General features: G+C 38.4%; 1 protein-coding gene across 17 annotated transcripts in view; it reads left to right on the top strand.

Moving 5' to 3' along the window:
• Nucleotides 1-21,609, top strand: part of znf618 (zinc finger protein 618) — a 111,184-nt gene that overhangs the window by 15,895 nt on the left and 73,680 nt on the right. For 9 of the 17 annotated variants that reach the window (XM_068012606.1, XM_068012604.1, XM_068012607.1 and 6 more), the window contains 2 exons: nt 16,871-17,011; nt 18,761-18,839. The exons of 7 other annotated variants lie outside the window; for them this stretch is intronic. The gene's annotated coding sequence lies outside the window, so the exon portion shown is untranslated. The remainder of the gene's footprint in view (nt 1-16,870; nt 17,012-18,760; nt 18,840-21,609) is intronic. One more of the 17 variants, XM_068012612.1, reaches the window with a different exon arrangement.

Below are 21,609 nucleotides of genomic sequence, written 5' to 3'. Positions count from 1 at the left end.
CAAAGGGGGCTGTAAATGAACCTTTTACCCTCCTCCATTGCATCATAGATGGCAGTCTGCAGTTTCATAGTTTCAAATAAAATCATTCTCCCCCACCTGCCTCCAAAACGTGTATTGTCGCCTGTGTGTGTAACATATTGAGTACCCTAGTATGTCAGTATGTAGTGATGAGGTGGCAAACTGTACAGTGACCTCGTACACTATTTATGGACTTTTTCATTAAGGAAAAAAGAAAATAAACAACCTGTATGTGAAAGGTCCACTGGCACTATTTGAAGAATAGTCTTGCCACCAACATTCCTTTCACTGCTACCAGAAAATGGTCATTTATTGTGTTACTATGCATGGGAACTTGCTGCATACAATTGTCTGCCACATTTGTCTATGTAAGTCACTGACCTGCAAAGTAATTATATCTGAAGTGCTTGAGATGTTTGTAAGATGCGAGCTGTATAACTACACGCCTTTTCAATTTGCCCAGTCAAGAATAGGATAGCACAAAATACTCTCATCTGTGACAACTTCACTTGAATGTTCAGTTTTTGAGTTTGTCTCTTTGTAAGAATTTTTTTTTAGCAAATCTTGATAAGGTTCTTGTGCTTCAATTGATATGAACCCAGACCTGAAATTGGAGTTTCCAGAACTCATTTGTTAAGGATAAGGCTGGGGTCTAGTAAGAGCTGATGTTTTGTGCCTGTAACTTGATGAACATGACATCCCTGCAACTTACTTCCAGAATGATTTCATTTGGTAATTTATATCCACTCTAGATTGGGTCTTGTAATTAGTATGTTGTTAGGCTTTAAAAGAGTTGAAGCCATGATTCCAATGGGAGCATTGGCTGCAAGAACTCGGTTGTCAGAGGTTCCATTTGTTTGTTCGTATTGCCGCCCCTGCCCCACCTATTAATCTCAAAATACCAAAGTGTGCTGTTCTTGTTTGAATTTTGGCAGTAACCTTTTATTTATGCGCTAGTTTTCTCTGCCTTGCCCTGAAGAGTCCATGCAACCTTTATTCACATGTGAGTTTTGACTGTGATTTGTTTCACATCCAGTGAATATTTGCAGCAAGGCTTACTGGATAGCGGTCAGGTGTGGGAACTCCGAGAGACAGTGAGGCTAATACGCCTCAACAGTGGTGATGTTAGGGCTGTGATAACTGAACACTGACTCAGGATTGAATCTTGGGTCTTTCTCAGCTGCTGAGATGTTAGTGAGCTTTCTATAATATTTTTGTTTCCTTTTTGCGCAACTTATATTGCTTATATTTTCAATAGCAGAGTTTCCAGCTCCGTGGCGAGGCAGCTTAGACTTGATTGGCCTTCTGTGCTATAAATAACTCTGTCTCTGACTCTATGTTGTCAACAGTAAGAAACACTTATTGTGGTTACACAATTTTGGTTTATGCTCTCAATATTTTTTAGAAGTCTTGATTTTTTTTAAAATTAGTAAATTTTGACTAAATTTGATTTGGTCCTTGCATTCTAGACAAGCTATAATAACTACTTTAGCTGATAAGTTGTACTGCAATATAGAGCTTGTGTTGTCTTGCGAGCAAAAAGGTGGCAGCTGTATGAATTCGATACATTCAGTTTGTCAGCAGCTATAAAATCTGTAATAATTGTGTTGGTGATTCGGGTGATTACCTTCTAATTGAATAATTCAAGTTCCATTTTTATTTCATAGGATTCCAGTATCTTTAGGAATATTTTGGAATGAAATATCCTGATTCTGTTCACTTTTCATTGAAAAATGCAAACCAGTGGCCATGAACATGCTGTTTCAGCTTTACAACTATAGATACTGCTTCAGTTTTGTCAAAATTAAAGCAGGATGGTTGACTTGCTGTTTGGGATTTTCCCAAATTGGAAGATGTTTAGAGATTTTGACAGATGTTTTTACAAGATGTGAAAGGCTGAGTGACTTGTGTTTTACTTCATAGAATTCAGAAATTCTGGAATAGTTAAAACATTTTAATACATAATTTTGAAATCCCATGTGGGAGTAACGCAAGAACAAAAATAGTTCAGTGCTGAATAAGTGAATAATGAGTAGTGTTGTCACTAAGAGTTCACTAAAGACTAATGGCAGGCATGTGAAATACTGTGTGAAAAACAGTACATTACATTTCATTAATGATTTTTTCCCTTCCAAATTTGTGTCTGGAGGGTTTGTTCAGCTTGAGTGAAGAACTGATGGTGACAGGTCTTTTACTGTTGGGAGCAATTAAGATCATAAACTGAGAGCTGTTACAGTTTGGGTTTTCTAAACATGTATTTCTCATTCAAATGGCCTGTAAATGCACAACATCCCTTATGCTTTCAAATCATCCATTGCTTACTTGCAACATCTAATCCTAGTTGCAGTAACTTGCTTACTGTAATTTATCTAGGATGCCCAATATGTATTGAAAGTAATCTCTGTAACTTCTACCCCCTGCATAGTACATGGAGAATGATCTTTCACCAAGCTGCATTCCAGCATTGACCCTAAGAAGTTTTGCTTAGTACTGCGGACTCTTAATATATTAAGTATATTTTTGTTCTGAAGTATTATTTTGGCATCCAACTTCAAGGGTATAAGACATAGATGTAGATAAACTAGTTGAGTGATGAGTTGACATCGAACTTATTGATCCCAGAAAATGATGAATAGTTGGCTACCTTTTATATTTCATATGTAGCAGGCAGTTCTGTTTGGAAAGCTGTAGGCTGCCGTATACGTGTATTAGCATTTGAAATCGATGAGGTTGATACAGCCCAATTTCAGAAAGAGCCTTTATCTTAACTAATTCCTGATCAAAATAATCTTTGTTTTCGCAGATAGCGATAACCATCTTGTGGTCTGTAAATCCAATACCACATCAATTTTTATGGAGATCTTCTGAAAATATAGCCAGAACAGGGATCTGATTTCTGTATTTGTTATTAAAGCCTCACTCAAGATGCATGTCCAACAACCTTTTGCAATCTATATTGTCTTGTGACTTTAATGAATTAATGGCAAGGTACTTAAAAAAAAAACCCAGTGTCAACAGTGAGCAGGGACAGCATTTGTAAACAAAAAAAAGTGGTATTGAAAAATGGCTTGATATTATAATACCTTTGCTTTTGGACTTAAAATCTTAGCTTGAGAAATATCATTTAAGTGTCCTATGTTTGCAGTGGCTGTAAGCAAGACAGCAAATTCATTGAGCTATTTTGAAACAATTATGTATGTAGTTTTTATCCACACAGCTAATAACCATGTGCTTGAGCTGGATTAATTTATTTAAAGAAATCATTCCTGGATAACTCTTGAATGTTAAATATAGGTACTCACCCTGATCCATTTACAAATAATTATGTACCGTTTATTTTTATTTAGAGAAATTTGACCTACATTTTTTCTGTTTTACCAGCCCTTTCAGTACATCATTTTGAAAACAATAATGACAGTTCTTTAATGTGTCCAGAGGGAAAATCTACCACGTTGGTCTTCCTCCTTCAGTTTATTTTTGTAAGATGGCTCAGCTAAACATTATTCCTATTTGTCTTATTCACTTATGGAGAAGGTAATTCATTCAGGCAAGATATTTCAGGAAAAATGGGAAATTAGTTTTTTTTTGCCATTTTTAGTAAAGGAATACCAATGTCACCTTAATGCATACTGTTGAACCTCTGCTTTGATTTAATAGTAGAGATGACCTTGCAGTTTGTTCTTGAAATCTATTAATGTGTGTTTAAGGCCAACGCTTTTAGATGACTGAAAAATTCAAATTCTATTGTTATGTTGGAATCTTTATCAGTATTCTCGAGATTGTAATCCCCAGTTCTGTCTATTTATAATTAAAAACACTTGTTTATAGTCTCTCAATAAGTCATATTTAGTTTATGTTATAGGGTGGGGGAAGAACGTTTGGCCATGATGGGTAGAAATAAAACATGTTCTTTTTGAATGTATTCAATATCCGGACAATTCTCCTAGGATTTTTGCTTGTGGTTTGTTATCGATTTCCACAGTGCTTTCCATTTGTTTGTGAAATTTGCCTCTACTTACCTTCTATCCTGCTGCTGGATTGGTACCTGGAGGTGCCAGCCAGTTCAGTACTTGGTTAGGTGTTGATCATATCTACTTGATAATCTGTGCAAAATCTTAACTGATTTTGGTAGTAGAAATTGAAAAGATTTATCAAGAAAGAAACCAACCTAAAAATACAATATGCAATTTAAAATTGATGTAAAATAATAGATTTATTTCAAACCTTTTGATTAAAAGTTAAGCTTAAAAGAACTTGAATTAACTCCTTCTGCAGTTGTTAGGCTGCTATAAGGAGATTTAAGGTGATTTGTAGAAGGATTAGAGGGGACATGAGGAAAAACTTTTTCACCCAGAGGGTGGTGGGTGTTTGGAATTCACTGCCCAGATCGGTGGTGGAGGCAGAAACCCTCAACTCTTCTAAAAGGTACTTAGACATGCACTTGAAGTACTGTAAGGTAGGAATAGATTGGGCAGCTAGTTTTTTCGGACAGCACAGACACAATGGGCCGAATGACCTCCTCCTTCTGTGCCGTAACTTTACTATGATAATTACTACTGTATTCCGTTACTTTGCTAAATTACCACATTTTCCCACTGTAAATGTGGGTGAAATGTCTGGAGGATATTTGACGGTTGGAGTTGGTAATGCATGTATTGGATGTGGAACTTGAGAGCCGTAAGGCAGTTTGGAAGCCTATGGGCTCAGACCACCTTCAGAATGGAACCACAAAATAACCATCCTATCCCAGCACCAGACAAAGGGCTATAACCGTATCCCGAAGGTTGATGTGATCATTGATATCCTGTTGACCTGGCCAAACCCAGGACTCATCAAATTATTTTGATCACAATCAATAAAACAGTTCATGTACCAAGAATCCTAACTATGCCAATTGATTCTTTTGCATGTACCATGTGATAAAAATGTGCTGTAAGTTTACAAAATAAATTTTACTTGTTTTAGAAAGAAATTCTGTACTGAATCACTCCTTTTAAAATTGTTTCAGATGCAGCATTGTGATTACCAAAAATATCAAATTTTTGAAATGCACAATCAAAATTCTTGGGCGGCCCATCAAAACTTTTTTTTGAAGTTTAACATGTGGATTTCATCAAAGACTCTTCTTTTCTGTCCTCTTGTTCAAGTGGCGTATTCTTTATTGAAATTGCAATTTTTAACTACAGGATAGCTGAGAAAGATGTAGCTGATTCGTTTAAACCAAACTTTGAGGCATTGTCTATTTTATAAACTGCAAAATTCCAAATCAGAGTATAATGTTAAGTGGCCTAATGACAGGGACAATTATTGAACTTTTGTATTTGTGGCAGAAAATGCAACACACAATTTTTTTTTTTTTAATTCATTCATGGGATCTGGGCATCGCTGGCCGGGCCAGCATTTATTGCCCATTCCTAATTGCCTTTGAGAAGGTGGTGGTGAGCTGCCTTCTTGAACCGCTGCAGTCCATGTGGGGTAGGTACACACACAGTGCTGTTAGGAAGGGAGTTCCAGGATTTTGATCCAGTGACAGGGTGAACTTTCAAAATTAATTTTTATCCAAAGTTGTCACTGATTCAGAGTTTCTCATTGATACTGTGACATTTAATTCAGGAGATTATAGGAGCAATAAAAGGGCTTGCTTGGACAAGGAATGTTAGGGAAAGTTTTTAAACAGTGGCCATTGCCTAAACATGCTACGACTAAGGACTGTATAGGGGAGATAATTTTTCATGTTTTTAAGGTTAAAAATAATTATGTAAGAACATAAATCCAAGTTACTGCTTAACGTATAGATGTTTCCAAAATAGTAACTGCCCAATTTCTTGATTTTTGAGTGTTCTGTATTAACAATGCGGTGATGACATCTTCTGAATAGGGTAGAAATTGTGAAGAGGCAGTGGCCGATGATGGAAAGCGGGAGCTTTGGGATGCACAAATTTGGGAACTACCTTGCTTGAAAGAATATGGAATCTTAAAAGGAGCATTTGTTTACATAAGCAAACATGAATAATTGCTCAGGAAACAATTTTCAGGGTAAACAGAATACTATTTGCATGTATATGTATAAATTTATTGAAACTTAAATTGCATAAGATTTCTAACCCTTCTTGTCAAAGTTGTTTTGACATTTTGTTATAGAAACTTTTGATTTGAATTACATCGATAGCTCAGCGAGTTTAGCCAGTAACTGGCTAGTTCATTTGGATGAAGGAGGTCCTAAATTCAAGCAATGATCTATGTTGAGTAGATGCTCTGAGCCAGAGTGGCAATAGAGTTGTTGCAATTGCATGTTGGGTTAAATAGGAGGAAATTGACAATGGTGAACAGAAGTAGAAGTCCATGTGTAGGGATGTCTGGTGAGAATAGCTATCCGATGCTCAGCTGTGAGATTCCAGGAGTTTGCATAGCTTGCTAATACACATGTAGAGTCTCAGGCATGAAGCCTAACCACTTGGGTGTGATATAGGAAGGTTCTTGATGCTGGTGGCAAGAAGGCAGTGTCACATGAAAAGGAGAAAAAGAAAAGTGGGGAAAATTGAAAGGAGGCCAGAAGTTAAAAAAAGCCAGAAATGTAGGAACAAGGCAATTCAGCTGATTGAAGTCATGACTCTGTTGACTGACTTGTTTTTGTCCCTTTTTCATTAAACCTCTATGCTAAGAGTATGCCTAGTTCCTTTTTGAGTGCTTTGACAGTTCGTACTTCCTCTACTAGGTAGCAGTTTACCACTCTTTAGTTATCAACCCATTTTTGAAGCTTCCAATTGCAGCTGATGTGGACAAACAGATCAAGCATTGATGTTTCAACAAAAAGTATATTGCTCTTTTAATGAGTGTAATGAAATATTCTACCTTGGTTAGCCATTATAAATTGTTTTCAAAGTCTGTGCTGAGGAACATAAAGCTGTAATGTTATAAAAGCAAAATACTGCGGATGCTGGAAATCTGAAATAAAAACAAGAAATGCTGGAACCACTCAGCAGGTCTGGCAGCATCTGTGGAAAGAGAAGCAGAGTTAACGTTTCGGGTCAGTGACCCTTCTTCGGAACTGACAAATATTAAAAATGTCACAGGTTATAAGCAAGTGAGGTGAGGGTGGGACAAGAGATAACAAAGGAGAAGGTGCAGATTGGACAAGGCCACATAGCTGACCAAAAGGTCATGGAGCAAAGGCAAACAATATGTTAATGGTGTGTTGAAAGACAAAGCAATCGTACAGAATAGGTGTTAACGGACTGAATATTGAACAGCAGCAAGTGCAAACATGAAAAAAACAGTGGGTAAGCAAACTGAACAAACTAAGATGAAATGAAATAAATGCAAAAATAAGGTTGTAAAAAAAGAAGAAAAAAGAAAAAACAACTAAAAATGAAAGTAAAATGGGGGGCTGTCATGCTCTGAAATTATTGAACTCAATGTTCAGTCCGGCAGGCTGTAGTGTGCCTAATTGGTAGATGAGATGCTGTTCCTCGAGCTTGCATTGATGTTCACTGGAACACTGCAGCAATCCCAGGACAGAGATGAGAGCAGGGGGGAGTGTTGAAATGGCAAGCAACCGGAAGCTCCTGCTTGCGGACCGAGCTGTAATGTTAGTTTATTAACAATAGTTCTAATTACAAATAGTGTGTGATCACAAAGGGCTCGACAGAAACGCTAAAGCATCAACTGCTTAAAGGCTTTACGCACTACAGTAAAGCAAGATAATTTCCCTATGTATTCCAAATCTCCCAGATAATTTTGGCAGCCTACAAAGCCTTGCTGTAATCAACTGAGAAAATTAGACTTGAGATATTAATATTTTCTGAAAATTCAATATCCTTGTCTGATAGTACAATATGAAATTATGACGTTGTAACATTGAGCTTAAAATTGAACTTTCCCTCACAATTTGTTCATTTTCTAGAACGCTTTAAGCGAGGAAAGTGAAATCATCCTCTATTTATTACTTTGCGTTGCCCTGAGCTTTGAAATTCAATTTCCTGCTGCCTAGTCAAAGGAAATTTTCTCATGGCAAAGGGAGAGCGGTTGCTTTAGAGAACAACTTGCAAAGATTTAAAATCCAATTTCTGAGAATTAGAGAAACTGATTGAAACATTGTTTTTGTTACCCATTTTTAATTTCTGAAAGATAACATTCTCGAGATTGTATATTAAACGACAATAGACATCGTAACAAGATCGTGGTATGATTTGTTTTATTTTTATTTTCATGTGAATAAAACAGAATATGGGATCCCTGTATTGTCCTTAATTTCATCACTCTTTTTCTGGACATGCACCAAACATTTAAAATTATTTTTCCTAATGTCAGAAGTGACTTATGATGATGATATGTCTGTGGAGAAACAGTCTTCAGTGTGGGCTAGACTCAATTGTTCACACCAAATCCAGGAAATGAGAATGGACTTTTTTTTTTAAACACACACAGGTGCTCATTATAGCCGTTTCTTGCCTACTGATTTGCTGTTTGGTGTCATTGTCCTGTGAAGGAAGTTTTCAGTAAGCTTGATGTGTGAGCATTGTTGTACTTGTGAGGAATGGAATAGTAATGCACAAATTTCCTGGTGACATTCATGAAGTTTTCAGAGATGATCTTGCCGCATTCCATTAAGAGCTGTTGGGTTTTATACTCTTATTTTGATATACAAGACTATGGATTTCATCAGGAAGCACTGATTTCATAGTGCTATGAAAGTCATCACTGAAAACCTCACTAACAACCACAGTCATTATTCTAATACATTTTGTGCTGCTCTTACAAAAAATCAATTAAAAATAGCACCAATTAGCTAATTTATTAGGAGTCTAAAAGATAAAACAAATATCATGACTTTGTTCGAATTTGAGTTCACTTTTCACTGTGAAACCCCTTCCAATTCGGAATATCTCCAGAAAAGTTTGCACACAGTGCAATGCCAATCTTGTGCAATTTGTATTTTTAAAAAATGACCATTAATTGCAGTTTATTACAAACATAATGTGAATTGAGGTGAAAACTCCACAGTTTATTATATATTGCCCATTTCTCCTGCCTTTGGGACTGATCCGAGAAGTGATTTTAAGCTGCTATAATTGATCAGAACCATGAATACGCTTAATTCTCCTATTGCTATATATACTGGTGAGTTTTATGGGCAAGTTTAATCAAAACAATATTCTGCTTTGCGTTAATCTCACTTTTTTGTGGTGGGGAAAAAGTTCAAATTATCCAGTAATTTAAATTAAGCGATTTTAAAGTTTAACAAAAAATGAGTCAGTTTTTGCAGGTTCAGTTTGGATTAACAGTCTGCGTGCATTTCCTGTTAAATCTGTCATACTTTTCTGTAAATGTTTTATTATAAATTCCTGTTCTGCATCTATAATGTTTTGCCAATGTAAACTTGTCACCCTGTAATTATACAAACTAGTGTGACTTTTCTCCACTAGTTGTCTGAAATGCTTTCTGAAATTTTTCATCTTAATCCATCATGACTTTCTCAGTAACTGAAATTTCTGTTGCACAAAACAGAATCATACAATTACATATTTCACTACCTGATTTAAATTTATCCATTGAATTGACCTTTCTATCACTTAATAATTTGAGTCTCTTTGCTATGTGGCTTAAGTCTTTCTCAATAACCTGGACTTGTTTTCGATATTTTTACCCAGAGCTGTGATCTTGAGAGCTGAATTTGGATTGCACAATCTGAGCATATGCAGTGTACCTGATTTTCCCAGGATGCATCAGCACCAGTCAGTTCTGATGGAATTGTTTTCTTGCAATTTCTGCTCAAATGTTTTCCACATTTGAAGAAAAGTTAGCGCATATTTAAGAAGCTTCAAGTGAAATTTCTGCCAGCTTTCAATTAAAAACTTGAGAAAGTGTGTGTGTTTGTGCATAGAAAGACCGTTCACTAATTATAGACCTGCAGTAGCTTTTCAAGTCTCTTAAGCCAAAAATATGATTAGAAAGAGAGACTGTCTGCAGATGAGTCAACTGAGGAGGGGCAAGATGAGTTAGAAACAGTCTTCAAGCTGATAGTTCAGTTTGAACAAAAACTTTTGAATTTTGAAGTAAATAAATAATCTCGCCTACCTTTAGTTGACGGAAGAGGCAAATGCTGATTGCTTACAGCTGAGAGTTTCAGACTGTTGACACCTTTGAGATAGAGCAAGAGACAAACCTACTAGGAGCAGGGAGTAGAATTGCACACCTGTGTTTATGCAATGGGGGATCATTTTTATTCGAGATCTGAGCAAGAGCTTGATTCAAATACTCATTAGAGTAATTGTATATTTCACTTTAGCTGGAGTTTTTTCATTTTAGTGCTGTGATTTTTTAAAAATCTTACGAGTTAGAGGGTGAGGTGCTATGGGAGATTTTGTACCTGTACGGATATAAGTACATGAGTATCGATATATAAATATACTGTATGTGTAAGAACATAGCGAGAAATAGGAACAGGAGTAAGCCACAAGGCCTCTCAAACCTGCTTGCCATTCAATAAGAAACTTTTGCATCAATTCCGCTTTCCCACTCTATTCTCATATCCCTTGATTCCCTTAGTGCTCGTTGCAGTTAAGTGCCACACCATTTAATGCCTGTGCCATAATATTTGCTAAAATCTTTTAATATGGAAATTACCCAACCAATTGCATAGTCGGTATTTAGAATGCTACAGATTGACGAATATATAATCTTGAAGTTAAAATGGCTGTTATAGGATGTGCAAGCTTTGTTTTTATGGTTTATGCCAAATGAATCAGTCAGTGGCTTTAGAGGCTCAACTATTTTTGAACATTAAGTATTCCTTTTTCTCTAAAGGTTGACCTGCTAGTTGTGCCATTTCAAACACAGGTGTCTGATAGTAAAAAGTACAGACATGCCGGCAATCATTTTAGGATGCCTAATAGACTACCTAATATGATGTGCTCTACATAATGTAGTGGCTTGATGGAATATGGAGATATTGTCATATCAACAAGGCAGGAATGTCATGACTGCATGAGTCTGGTAGATTAAATGATGTATGTCGAACACACAAACTCGTATGTATTCCTGTAGATTGGTGCTGTTTGTTTGAAAAAAAGGATGTTTTAGCGAATAAAACAATGCTGAGTTTCTATAATTTTTGATTCAATCTTTATATTTGTTTACAAGAAAGATTTTTTTTATTTTTAAACCATCATTTTATTTGTAAATTGCTGTTACCTTTGTGTGAAAACATGTCCCAAGGTGCTTCACAGAGGCATTATGAAACAAAATCACACCGAGACACATAAGGAGATATTGGGGAAGATGACCAAAAGCTTGGTCAAAGAGGTAGGTTTTAAGGAGTGTCGTAAAGGAGGAAAGCAAGTTAGAAAGGTGGAGAGCTTTAGGGAAGGAATTCCAGGGCCCAGGCAGCTGAAGACCTGGATGCCAATGTAATTAAAATCGGGGTTGCTCAAGAGGCCAGAATTAAGAGGAGTGCGGATATCTTGGAAGGTTCTAGGGCTGGAGATAGGGAGAGGGCGAGGCCACAAAGGGATTTGAAAACAAGGATGAGAATTTTAATATGGAAGCTTTGCTTAACTGGGAGCCAAGTAGGTCAGCGAGCACAGAGGTGATGGGTGAACAGGATTTGGTGCGAGTTAGGGCACGGGCAGCAGAGATTGGATGATCTCAACTTTATGGAAGGTCGAGTCTGAGGGTAACAAAGGCGTGGATGAGGGTTTCAGCAGAGGCGGAGCAGAGTTGTGCGATAGGTGGAAATCGGCAGTCTTGATGACAGCACAGGTATGTGGTTGAAAGCTCATCTTGGATCACTTCATACTGCATGCAGATGTTTGCTTTTAAACAGTGGGCTGGTCAGTTTCATGTCATATACTAACGGATATTAAATTAGCAGACCATGGTGCGTTTCTTGAATTTCCATTTCTGAATAAAATTGGCAGGAAATGCACATGAGCTGTTTTATGCAATGGTGCCTGAATTCCTGGCAACTTGAGAGTTAACTGTTTTTGCTCTAAATTATAACTGAGTAACAATAATCTTTATGGTTGATCATCTATTATATGTTTCCACTAGAAAAATTGCAGTTGAACTATATTCAAATAATAGATTCCAAGAAGTTGGAAGTAGAGACTTGAGTTACCATTGTCTCCTAGTGATTTTTTAAATTCTTTCATGGGCTGTGAGCATTGCTGGCAAGGCCAGCATTTGTTGCATATCCCTAATTGCCCTTTACAACTGAGTGGCTGACTAGGTCATTCAAGAGGGCAGTTAAGAGACAATCACATGGCTGTGGGTCTAGAGTCGCATGTCGGCCAGACCAGGTAAGGACAGTAGATTTCCTTCCCTAAAGAACATTTTTGAACCAGATGGGTTTTTTGGGGCGGCACAGTGGCTAGCACCGCAGCCTCACAGCTCCAGCGACCCGGGTTCGATTCTGGGTACTGCCTGTGTGGTGTTTGCAAGTTCTCCCTGTGACCGCGTGGGTTTCCGCCGGGTGCTCCGGTTTCCTCCCACAGCCAAAGACTTGCAGGTTGATAGGTAAATTGGCCATTGTAAATTGCCCCTAGTGTAGGGAGGTGGTAGGAGAATTGTGGGGATGTGGTAGGGAATATGGGATTAATGTAGGATTAGTATAAATGGGTGGTTGATGGTCGGCACAGCCTCGGTGGGCCGAAGGGCCTACTTCAGTGCTGTATCTCTAAATAAATAAATTATGACAATCGATAGTTTCATGGCACCATTACAGAGACTAGCTTTCAATTTGAGATTTTTATTAATTAATTGAATTTAATTTCCACGAGCTGCCATGGTGGGATTTGAACCCATGTCTGCAGGGCATTAGCCTGAGCATCTTGATTACTGGTTCAGTGACATTACCACTGCACCACTGTCTTCCCTCTTGGGATTGAAGAGAAGTGGTTCAGAGCTTTCTCTTAAATTGTCTGTTGGTTATTTTTTTCTCCCTATTTTTCTCTCTTCCAGGAGAGAGTATAACTGAGGTGGTGATCACTGGGGGGTACGAGGCTGCACCATACCTATATGGGGTGAACTTCACTGACCAGATGGCCACCTTTTTATCATTTATGTTTTCATACAGATTGGATTTGAAGAAGAGGGATACTGCAGGGTGAGGTGGGAGGGAAGTACTATTATCAACTTCAAGTTTTCACGATGCTATTTTGGAACCACCTCTTTGCAGATAAAATTTCTTTTAGATACAGTGAACAAATGGAAGTGTAGTCAGCTGGAAAGATCCATATAGATTGTCCCTACTTGCTGCATTGTTCCTTCTCTCAATAGATGTTTTCCTAAACTGACAAGGGGCTGCTTTATTTTTGCTTAGTTGAGTTGCTGCTAAGACTTTATTCTCTTGGTAATGAGGTTCACATGAGCTAGCAAACTGTTGGATGCCATGGAACAATGCAGATGATGAGTAATATGTGCAACCTTGGCTGAATTTCTGAACATGCCCACTGATCTATTAGGGAAAACTTATTTCCTTTCCCAGAGGTTTATTGCTGCCTTCAGGACTATGTATAAGAACAAATAATAGCCTTTAACTGTTGATTCATTTGTTGTAGGTGTAGAATCCCTTTGCAGAGGAGAATGTTTTGTGATAATGGTGTAGATTGTGCAATAGAATAAATAAATGCTTTACATTTTGTAAATGTTTGCACAGCTATTTTCTCTAAAACTTATATTCTGTAAGTACTGTTTTATGCACCATTTTTGTGAAAAATAAAAGGGAATTTGCTGATTGCACAATAAAATTCAGTGGAATTTATATGCATATGATCTAGTTTTCTAAACGCTAGATTTACAATGCACTTTAATTTCCTCCAAAGAATTTTGTTACCATCTGCTATTAATTCAGAATAGTGCAGAATCTGCAGCACAGAAACAGGTCATTCAACTCAATGCATGCCAGGCCTGGACAACGTATGTCAGCCAAGAGCGACGCCTCAATTCATTCCATCTTCGCTGCCTCCGGAGAATCCTTGGCATCAGGTGGCAGGACCGTATCTCCAACACAGAAGTCCTCGAGGCGGCCAACATCCCCAGCTTATACACACTACTGAGTCAGCGGCGCTTGAGATGGCTTGGCCATGTGAGCCGCATGGAAGATGGCAGGATCCCCAAGGACACATTGTACAGCGAGCTCGCCACTGGTATCCGACCTACCGGCCGTCCATGACTCCGCTTTAAAGACGTCTGCAAACGCGACATGAAGTCCTGTGACATTGATCACAAGTCGTGGGAGTCAGTTGCCAGCAATCGCCAGAGCTGGCGGGCAGCCATAAAGGCGGGGCTAAAGTGTGGCAAGTCGAAGAGACTTAGCAGTTGGCAGGAAAAAAGACAGAAGCGCAAGGGGCGAGCCAACTGTGTAACAGCCCTGACAACCAATTTTTTCTGCAGCACCTGTGGAAGAGTCTGTCACTCTAGTATTGGTCTTTATAGCCACTCCAGGCGCTGCTCCACAAACCACTGACCACCTCCAGGCGCTTACCCATTGTCTCCCGAGACAAGGAGGCCAAAGAAGAAGAAGAATACATGCCAGTGTTTATATTCCACACCGGCTTCCTCCCACTCTATTCACCTGTTCCTGTCACCCTCTTTTCCTTTCTCCATTGTGTATGTACCAAGCCTCCCCTTAAATGTCTGATTGCTGTTTCTTCAACCAGTCCATGTGGGAGCTAGTTCCTCACCACTCTGAAAAGGAATTCCACCAAACTTCTTTACTTGATCTTTTTGTGGCTATCTTTATTCCCTCTTGTTCTGGACTCAATTCTGGACAAGTGGAAGCATTTTCTCCACATCCACTTACCAAACCTCTTCATAATTTTAAAGATCTCTATCAGGTCTCCTTTTTTCAGAGAAAAGATGCCTGCTCTGTCTTTCTTTACAGTTACATCTTCTCAATCTAGTAAAATCTTCCTAAATAATCTCTGTTCTATCTCCATTGCTTCAATATTCCTTTTGCAGAATGGAGACTAGTGCCCTAATTGCGGCATAACCAAGGTTTGATATAAATATAACAATACTTCCATGCTGCTTTATTCTATTCCTTTAGAAATTAGCCCCAACACTTTGTTTGCACTCTTTATAGTCTTATCAATCTCTGTCTCTACATTTAGTAATTTATGTATTTGTATTCTCACATTTCTTTGCTCCACTACCCTATTTAGTTTCTTACCTTCAAATAAATGGCCTATTTCCTCCTACAAAAATTAACTACCTCATACTTTGCTTTATGAAAGTTCATTTGTTATTTATGCTCATACTCTGCAAGCCTGTTTGTCTTCCTGTATTTCGATGCAGTACTCCAAATAATTGATCAGTTTCTCTGCTTGAATCATCATTTGTAGTGCACTCTATAAGTGAGCAAGTGAGAGGTTGCTGCAAGAGGTAGCTTTAAACTGTCTTATTAATGATTAGTAATACAATAACCTGCAGGAATAAAGGACCCAGATTTGTTTGCAACTGTGTATGTTCTAGTTGGTTTGCTGTTCCAAAATAAATGTTTTGTTGCCTTCCCCGCCCCTATCAGCCCATTGCTCCCCCAAAGTTTATTTTAAGCATTTTTGACTGTTGGCCCCACTAAGGATTTGGAAAACGTTTCTTTTCATGTTTTTGGTTGGGGCATTCACATTTTTTTTATACAGTGTGTTTGCATGGCAGTTACTTTCCCCAAGAACTGTAAAACAGTGTGTGATTAATTAGCTCATGTCAGTAGTCAATAAATAACTTGAACCTGTTGTGATGGGGAGTTTCTGATCCTGGTGCCCTGGCAAGAGTACCTGACCGGTCTTCTCTTCCAGCTCTGTACTAAGGGAAATTTTTTTTTTTAAACCGACACATAGGCAGTCAAAACCAGCAAAGGCTGCTCAGTTGTTCAAGTTTTTGAAACTGAAAGTTTTAAAGTAGGCAGGCCCAACAAAGGCTGTAGTTATTTTGTTTGTCAATTATTATGACCTCCTCCTGATATCAGGAAGTGTAGTGTGTTTATTATTTTTGTATTATTATGCAAAGACAAGTTGTACTGATTTGAAATAAGTGATTCTGATCATAGCGATTGCTCTGTATGTTCACTTGCTGTGAAATAAAGCAGTTTAATGAATCATACCTGGTCTCATTTCATTATGATTCCTCAATCCATTTTTGAAAAGATTTATAGAACCAAAAAAAATGACTTCCCTGATCTCAATGGTATTGAAAACCCAAATCTTTGAACAGGAGTCAGAGATGTGGAAAACAAGTTTTTTTTTAATTGTGTCCCCAAGCTCTCTCAAGCAGTCTCCACTTTTAAAGTCTCCACTTGAGCATTTTTCCTGAGCGCAAGGAACAGTGTGCCAGTGCCGAATATTTCAGCTAACTGTCTGCAAATCTACTTTGCTCATGATATTTCAAAGCTCTGTAAATCTCACATGAGAATCCTGTCCTCTCCATTTTTTCCACTTTGAACAGCTTCTCCCTATAAATGATTATGCTGAGGTGCCAAAATGTCACTATGGCTACCAGGTACCACATGCTTCTCCTGTCCAATTCCATTATGGGCAATCTCGACAGTTACCTACCTGTTTTTTTAACTGGAAAATAATATAGTGCAACAATGGTAATGGCAATTTAATTGAAATACAGTGAGTTCAAAATAACTAGCTGATCTGCATAAAATCTGCTCTAACAGTTGGATATTTTTATCCTGAAATCACATCTGGTGTAATTGACTTGCTATTAAATATTGTGTAATATCAGCATTGAAGGTAGGGCATTTTCATGAATTAGAAAAAAGCTAACTCCAGTTCACAAAATCAAAGCCTTGCTGACGATAATAAATAAAATAGGAATTGTATTCTTGATTTGTTCTTTTCCTCAGTTGATTCAACATCTGTTCAAAATTGCAAGTAATGAAGATCAGAAAAAAACGAGAACATATAGGTAAACTGGAAGTTAGAAATGCAGAGGCAGAAAAATAAACAGGAATAACCGGAGAGAAACTGAAACCATGTGGAAAATGGTAAGGATCAAAGCACAGAGGAAAATTTAATTGGAGGAATAATATAGAGCCTGCAGTAACAATGTCAAATCTCCCATGGTGGAGCTCAAAGTGACCCACAGCTAAGTACAAATGTATTAAAATAATAGGAGAAGACCAGCTGGTCCATCAAGCCCACTCTACACCACGATGGCTCATTCATTGTGGCGAGCTGTTCTCTCCCTTTCCCCTTCTGGGCACCCCATTCCCCCCACACCACCAAAACGCTCACCCCAGCAACTGTATAATCTGCTGGGAGAGTGGAAAAAAAGAAAAGAAACCCAGGGCCATTAAGGGGAAAAAATACTTAGTAAAATTCCTCTCAGATCCCCTGAGGCGATCAAAGCCATTCCAGGTGATCACATGGAGTGTGTGTTAACTATAAAGACAGCATGTAATTAGGAAAGCTAATAGAATGTTATCGTTTATCGCGAGGGGAATTGAATACAAAGGTTCATGTTATGCTTCAGATATATAGGACATTGGTGAGACTACATCTGGAACATTGTGTACAGTACTGGTCTCCTTATTTAAGGAAGGACGTAAATGCGTTGGAGGCAGTATAGAGAAAGTTTACTAGACTAATACCTGGAATGGGTAGGCTGGCTTATGAGGAAAGATTGGACAGGCTAGGCTTGTATCCGCTGGAATTTAGAAGAGTAAGAGGCAACTTGATTGAAACATATAAGATCCTGAGGGGTCTTGACAGGGTGGATGTGGAGAGGATGTTTCCCCTTGTGGGAGAATCTAGAACTAAGGGGGTCACTGTTAAAAATAAGGGGTCGCCCATTTAAGACAGAGGTGAGAATTTTTTTCTCTCGGAGGGTCGCGAGTCTTTGGAATTCTGTTCCTCAAAAGGCAGTGGAAGCAGAGTCTTTGAATATGTTTAAGGCAGAGGTAGGTAGATTCTTGGTAAGCAAGAGGTTGGAAGGTTATCGGGGATAAGTGGAAATGTGGAGTAATCAGTTCAGCCATGAACTTATTGAATGGCGGAGTAGGCTCGAAGGGCCGATTGGCCTACTCCTGCACCTAATTCGTATGTATGTTTGTACCTTCCATATGATGCAATCTCTGCTCCAGTCAGGAACCAGTCCCGCTCCCTCTTGAAGGAGTACAGAGAAGTCTGTTTATATGAACAATTCTTTTTGTGTTCAGTGTAATAGATTTCTGTAAATGTTTCAAATAAATTAGAAAATATAAAACAACTACTGTCTGTGTGTAGTAAGAATGATCACTTTAAAATGTTTCTTGTCAAAGCTTATCTTAGAAAATGTTGCAAAGTTCATGTTCCAGCTTATTCTGAAAGAATTTGTAAAAACTAACTCCGAAGTGTTAAAAGCCTGAAGAAGAGCACACTGAGTTGCACAGCATTTGATAGATATATGGGCAGAGATTTTACACAATGCACATAATATTGCAGTATGCTATGTATTAGCGACATGAGTGTATGCTGTTAACTCTCCTCAGTTACAGTGATAACTTTAGGAAGGATGTTACTCAAACCTTGAGTTTTTTGGGGAGACTGAGGCCTCCAACTAAAAATGTTTGAAGGTATAATTTTATACGTAAATTTACATCTTTAAAAAAAAAAGACAGTTTTGCATCATAAAAACATTGAGACTATTTTCTGTGAGCTGACTGAAGAAAATATGACAGTTTTGCTAATTTTTCAGTCATTTTAATACTTGCAGTTTTTTCTTTTTTCATGGATCTTTTTTCTTTTTGTTACAGAATTCTTATTCTGCTTTATGAATACAAGATCTGTGTCAGTCAATATGTATTTAACTGATATCCTATTGTATTGCCTTTGGTAAGCTGACTTAAACATTGCTGTTTAACTGTAGGCATTCAAGGCCACAATGTCTAAGTGTTAGGTAAATTGAGCTTCAGGTCGTTCAGAATTTATTTGGTCAGGGAACTTCGCAAATTGGAATGTGCTTGTCTATATCATGCTTCAGCTCAGTAGCATATGGCACTTGAAGATTGTTTTGTATCTAAAACAAAAATGCATGTCTTAGTAGCTCTCCTGTGTTACAGCTCACAGTGAATCAGAATACACACTTCAAGTGTCGATGGTGCTGTTCAATATGTTTCTCTGTGCCTTTCTCTTGTTTTGAGCTTCTTTCTGTCATTTTTTTGGGCATCATTCCCATGCTTCCCCCCCCCCCCCCCCCCCATTTCCATTCTTAACTTTGCCTTTTCCTCCCCATTTCCTGTTGTGTTCCTTTCTTTCTGTCCTAGCCTTTAACTTGTTGTTTCCATCTTCCCCAACATCTCCATTCTCCTAATAGCCTTCCTGTTCCTCCTGCTTTCTGAATCCCATCTCCTCCTCCTCGCATTTGTTTTCTGCCTCCTGCTAACCTTTCAGTTCTCTTGTTTTCATGTTTCTGTTCTTTCCTGCTGTGTCCCTTGACTTCTTACTGTATTACTTTTTTTTTGCTTAGTTGAATCACCACCATCTTCCCCTCAATTTCCTTACTCTTTGATTCCTTTTCAATTCTGTGCAATTCCTTGAATTGCAGCCTCTTCCCCATGTGTTCCTAAAATGTCCCGCTGTCGGCTATCTCCATCAATCCCAACTATTTGCTCCTCAGTCCTACCACTGATCTTTATTGCCCCTCAATCCCACATTGTCCCATCAGCTTCTTCCATCTTCCTTTTACATCCCACCACCCTTGCACCTCCATCCTCATTTTTATCCACTCTCCTGCAGCAGCATCACCCAAAGATTTTCTGCTTCCTGCAAAGCTGACCAATCTTCACTTTTAGCCAAATTTAAGTTTTGAAATGCTGCCTGCTCCAGAGAGGCAAAGTCTAAGAAGATTACTCAGCAGGCTTGCAAAACCGGTGGTCTCGTTGTTTAAGAGCTACATCTGCAAAGGTAATTTAGTAATTCAGAAGGCCATGGGTTTGGCGGAGACAGACAACAGAAATGGAGAGGCAACGTAAAGGAGAGGAATGAGTGATGGGGCAAAAGTAACATGTGGCTGTGGAGGTAAAAGGCTAAGGAATATGCAGATAGTAAATTGTATAGATCCAAAATCAGTGAAAGTAAATGCATTCAAGTAAAAATAAAATATAGCTGCACAGAAGGGGAACTTGGATGAAAAGCAAAATGACAGACAGACCCAGATGATTTTTGCCACAGTGCCACATAATGTAAGGAGAACTGAAGAATTCTATACAACATAAATTTGCATTGCATTAAATAATCATAGAGTCAAAATGGCACAGAAGGAGATAATTTGGCCTATCGAATCCTTGCCAGCTGTCTGCAAAGCAATCCAATCAGTCCCATTCCCCTGCTTTATCCCCATAGCCTATTCAATTTCCTTTTGAAATCATTCATTGTCTCCGCTTCCACCACCATTGGAGGCAGCAAGTTCCAGGTCATTACCATTCACTATGCAAAAAAGGTTCTTCCTCACATCCCCCCTGCATTTCTTGCCCAAAACCTTAAATTTGTGACCCCTAGTTCTTGTACCATCAGCTAATGGGAATAGCTTTTCTTTTACTACCCTATCCCAAACCTGCCAGAATCTTGTACACCTCTATCAAATCTCCCTTCAATCTCCTTTGTTCCAAGGAGAACAACCCCGGCTTCTCCAACCCAACCTCTAGCACTCATTCCTGGAACCGTTCTGGTAAATCTCCTCTGCATCCTCTTGTGGACCCTCACATCCTTCCTAAAGTGTGGTCACCATAACTGGATGCAATACTCTAGTTGTGGCCGAGCCATCGCTTTATAAAGGTTCAGCATAACCTCCCTGCTTTTATATTCAATACCTCTATTTATGAAGCCAAGATCCAATATGCTTTGCTACAGGTAGAAACATTTTCTCCGCATCTACCCTGTCCAACTCATTCATAATTTTGAAGACCTCTATCAGGTCACCTCTGACTCTTCTGTTTTTTGAGAAAAAAGTTTCACTTAACTTTATAAATGCCCAAAATCAGAAGATGAAACTGTTACGACCAATAAGCAATGTGTCTAGGGGTCTTTTGCTGTCTTTACCTGGTCTCATTGTAACAAGGTTTAATTTTAAACACACTGTGTTTTGAGCTCCCCCTTTGTGAATCCTTGTTCACAACTTTCCAATTATAAGGCAAAGAAATGAGCACAAACATGCTTTCTTTGGTTTAAAGAATAAAGATGAAATTTATTAAACCTTAAACTGTAATACGGTTCACGCCTACGGATATACAGCATGCACACGTGATACACACATGCAAATAGGGACAGAAAAGAGCAGAAGAAAAGATAAGAACAGTTTGAGACAATATCTTGTGACTGTTTTTCAAGCTCGCTGTAGTCCTTGATTGAAGATATGGTCTTGCATTTCATTGGGGCCCTGTTGTCGTCTTAAAACCTTGTTCATGTAGGAAACCTTTCTTTTTGAGTTTCACATGTTTTCGCAAGATGCAGTTCCGTGGGAAGAGATGGAGGCAGGCAGACAGGAGAGGAGATGTTCTCAGTCCATGAGCACATGGCGTTCTGTTCAAATCCTTTGTTGGAAGTTCAAATTCTCTGCAACAGCCAGTTAGTCATGTGACTGAAACTGGTGTGACCACTTCTATGT

The sequence above is a fragment of the Heterodontus francisci genome, chromosome 32, assembly GCF_036365525.1.
Source record: "Heterodontus francisci isolate sHetFra1 chromosome 32, sHetFra1.hap1, whole genome shotgun sequence".
Classification (NCBI taxonomy): Eukaryota; Metazoa; Chordata; class Chondrichthyes; order Heterodontiformes; family Heterodontidae; genus Heterodontus; species Heterodontus francisci.
This window is presented reverse-complemented; position numbering and strand designations above follow the sequence as displayed.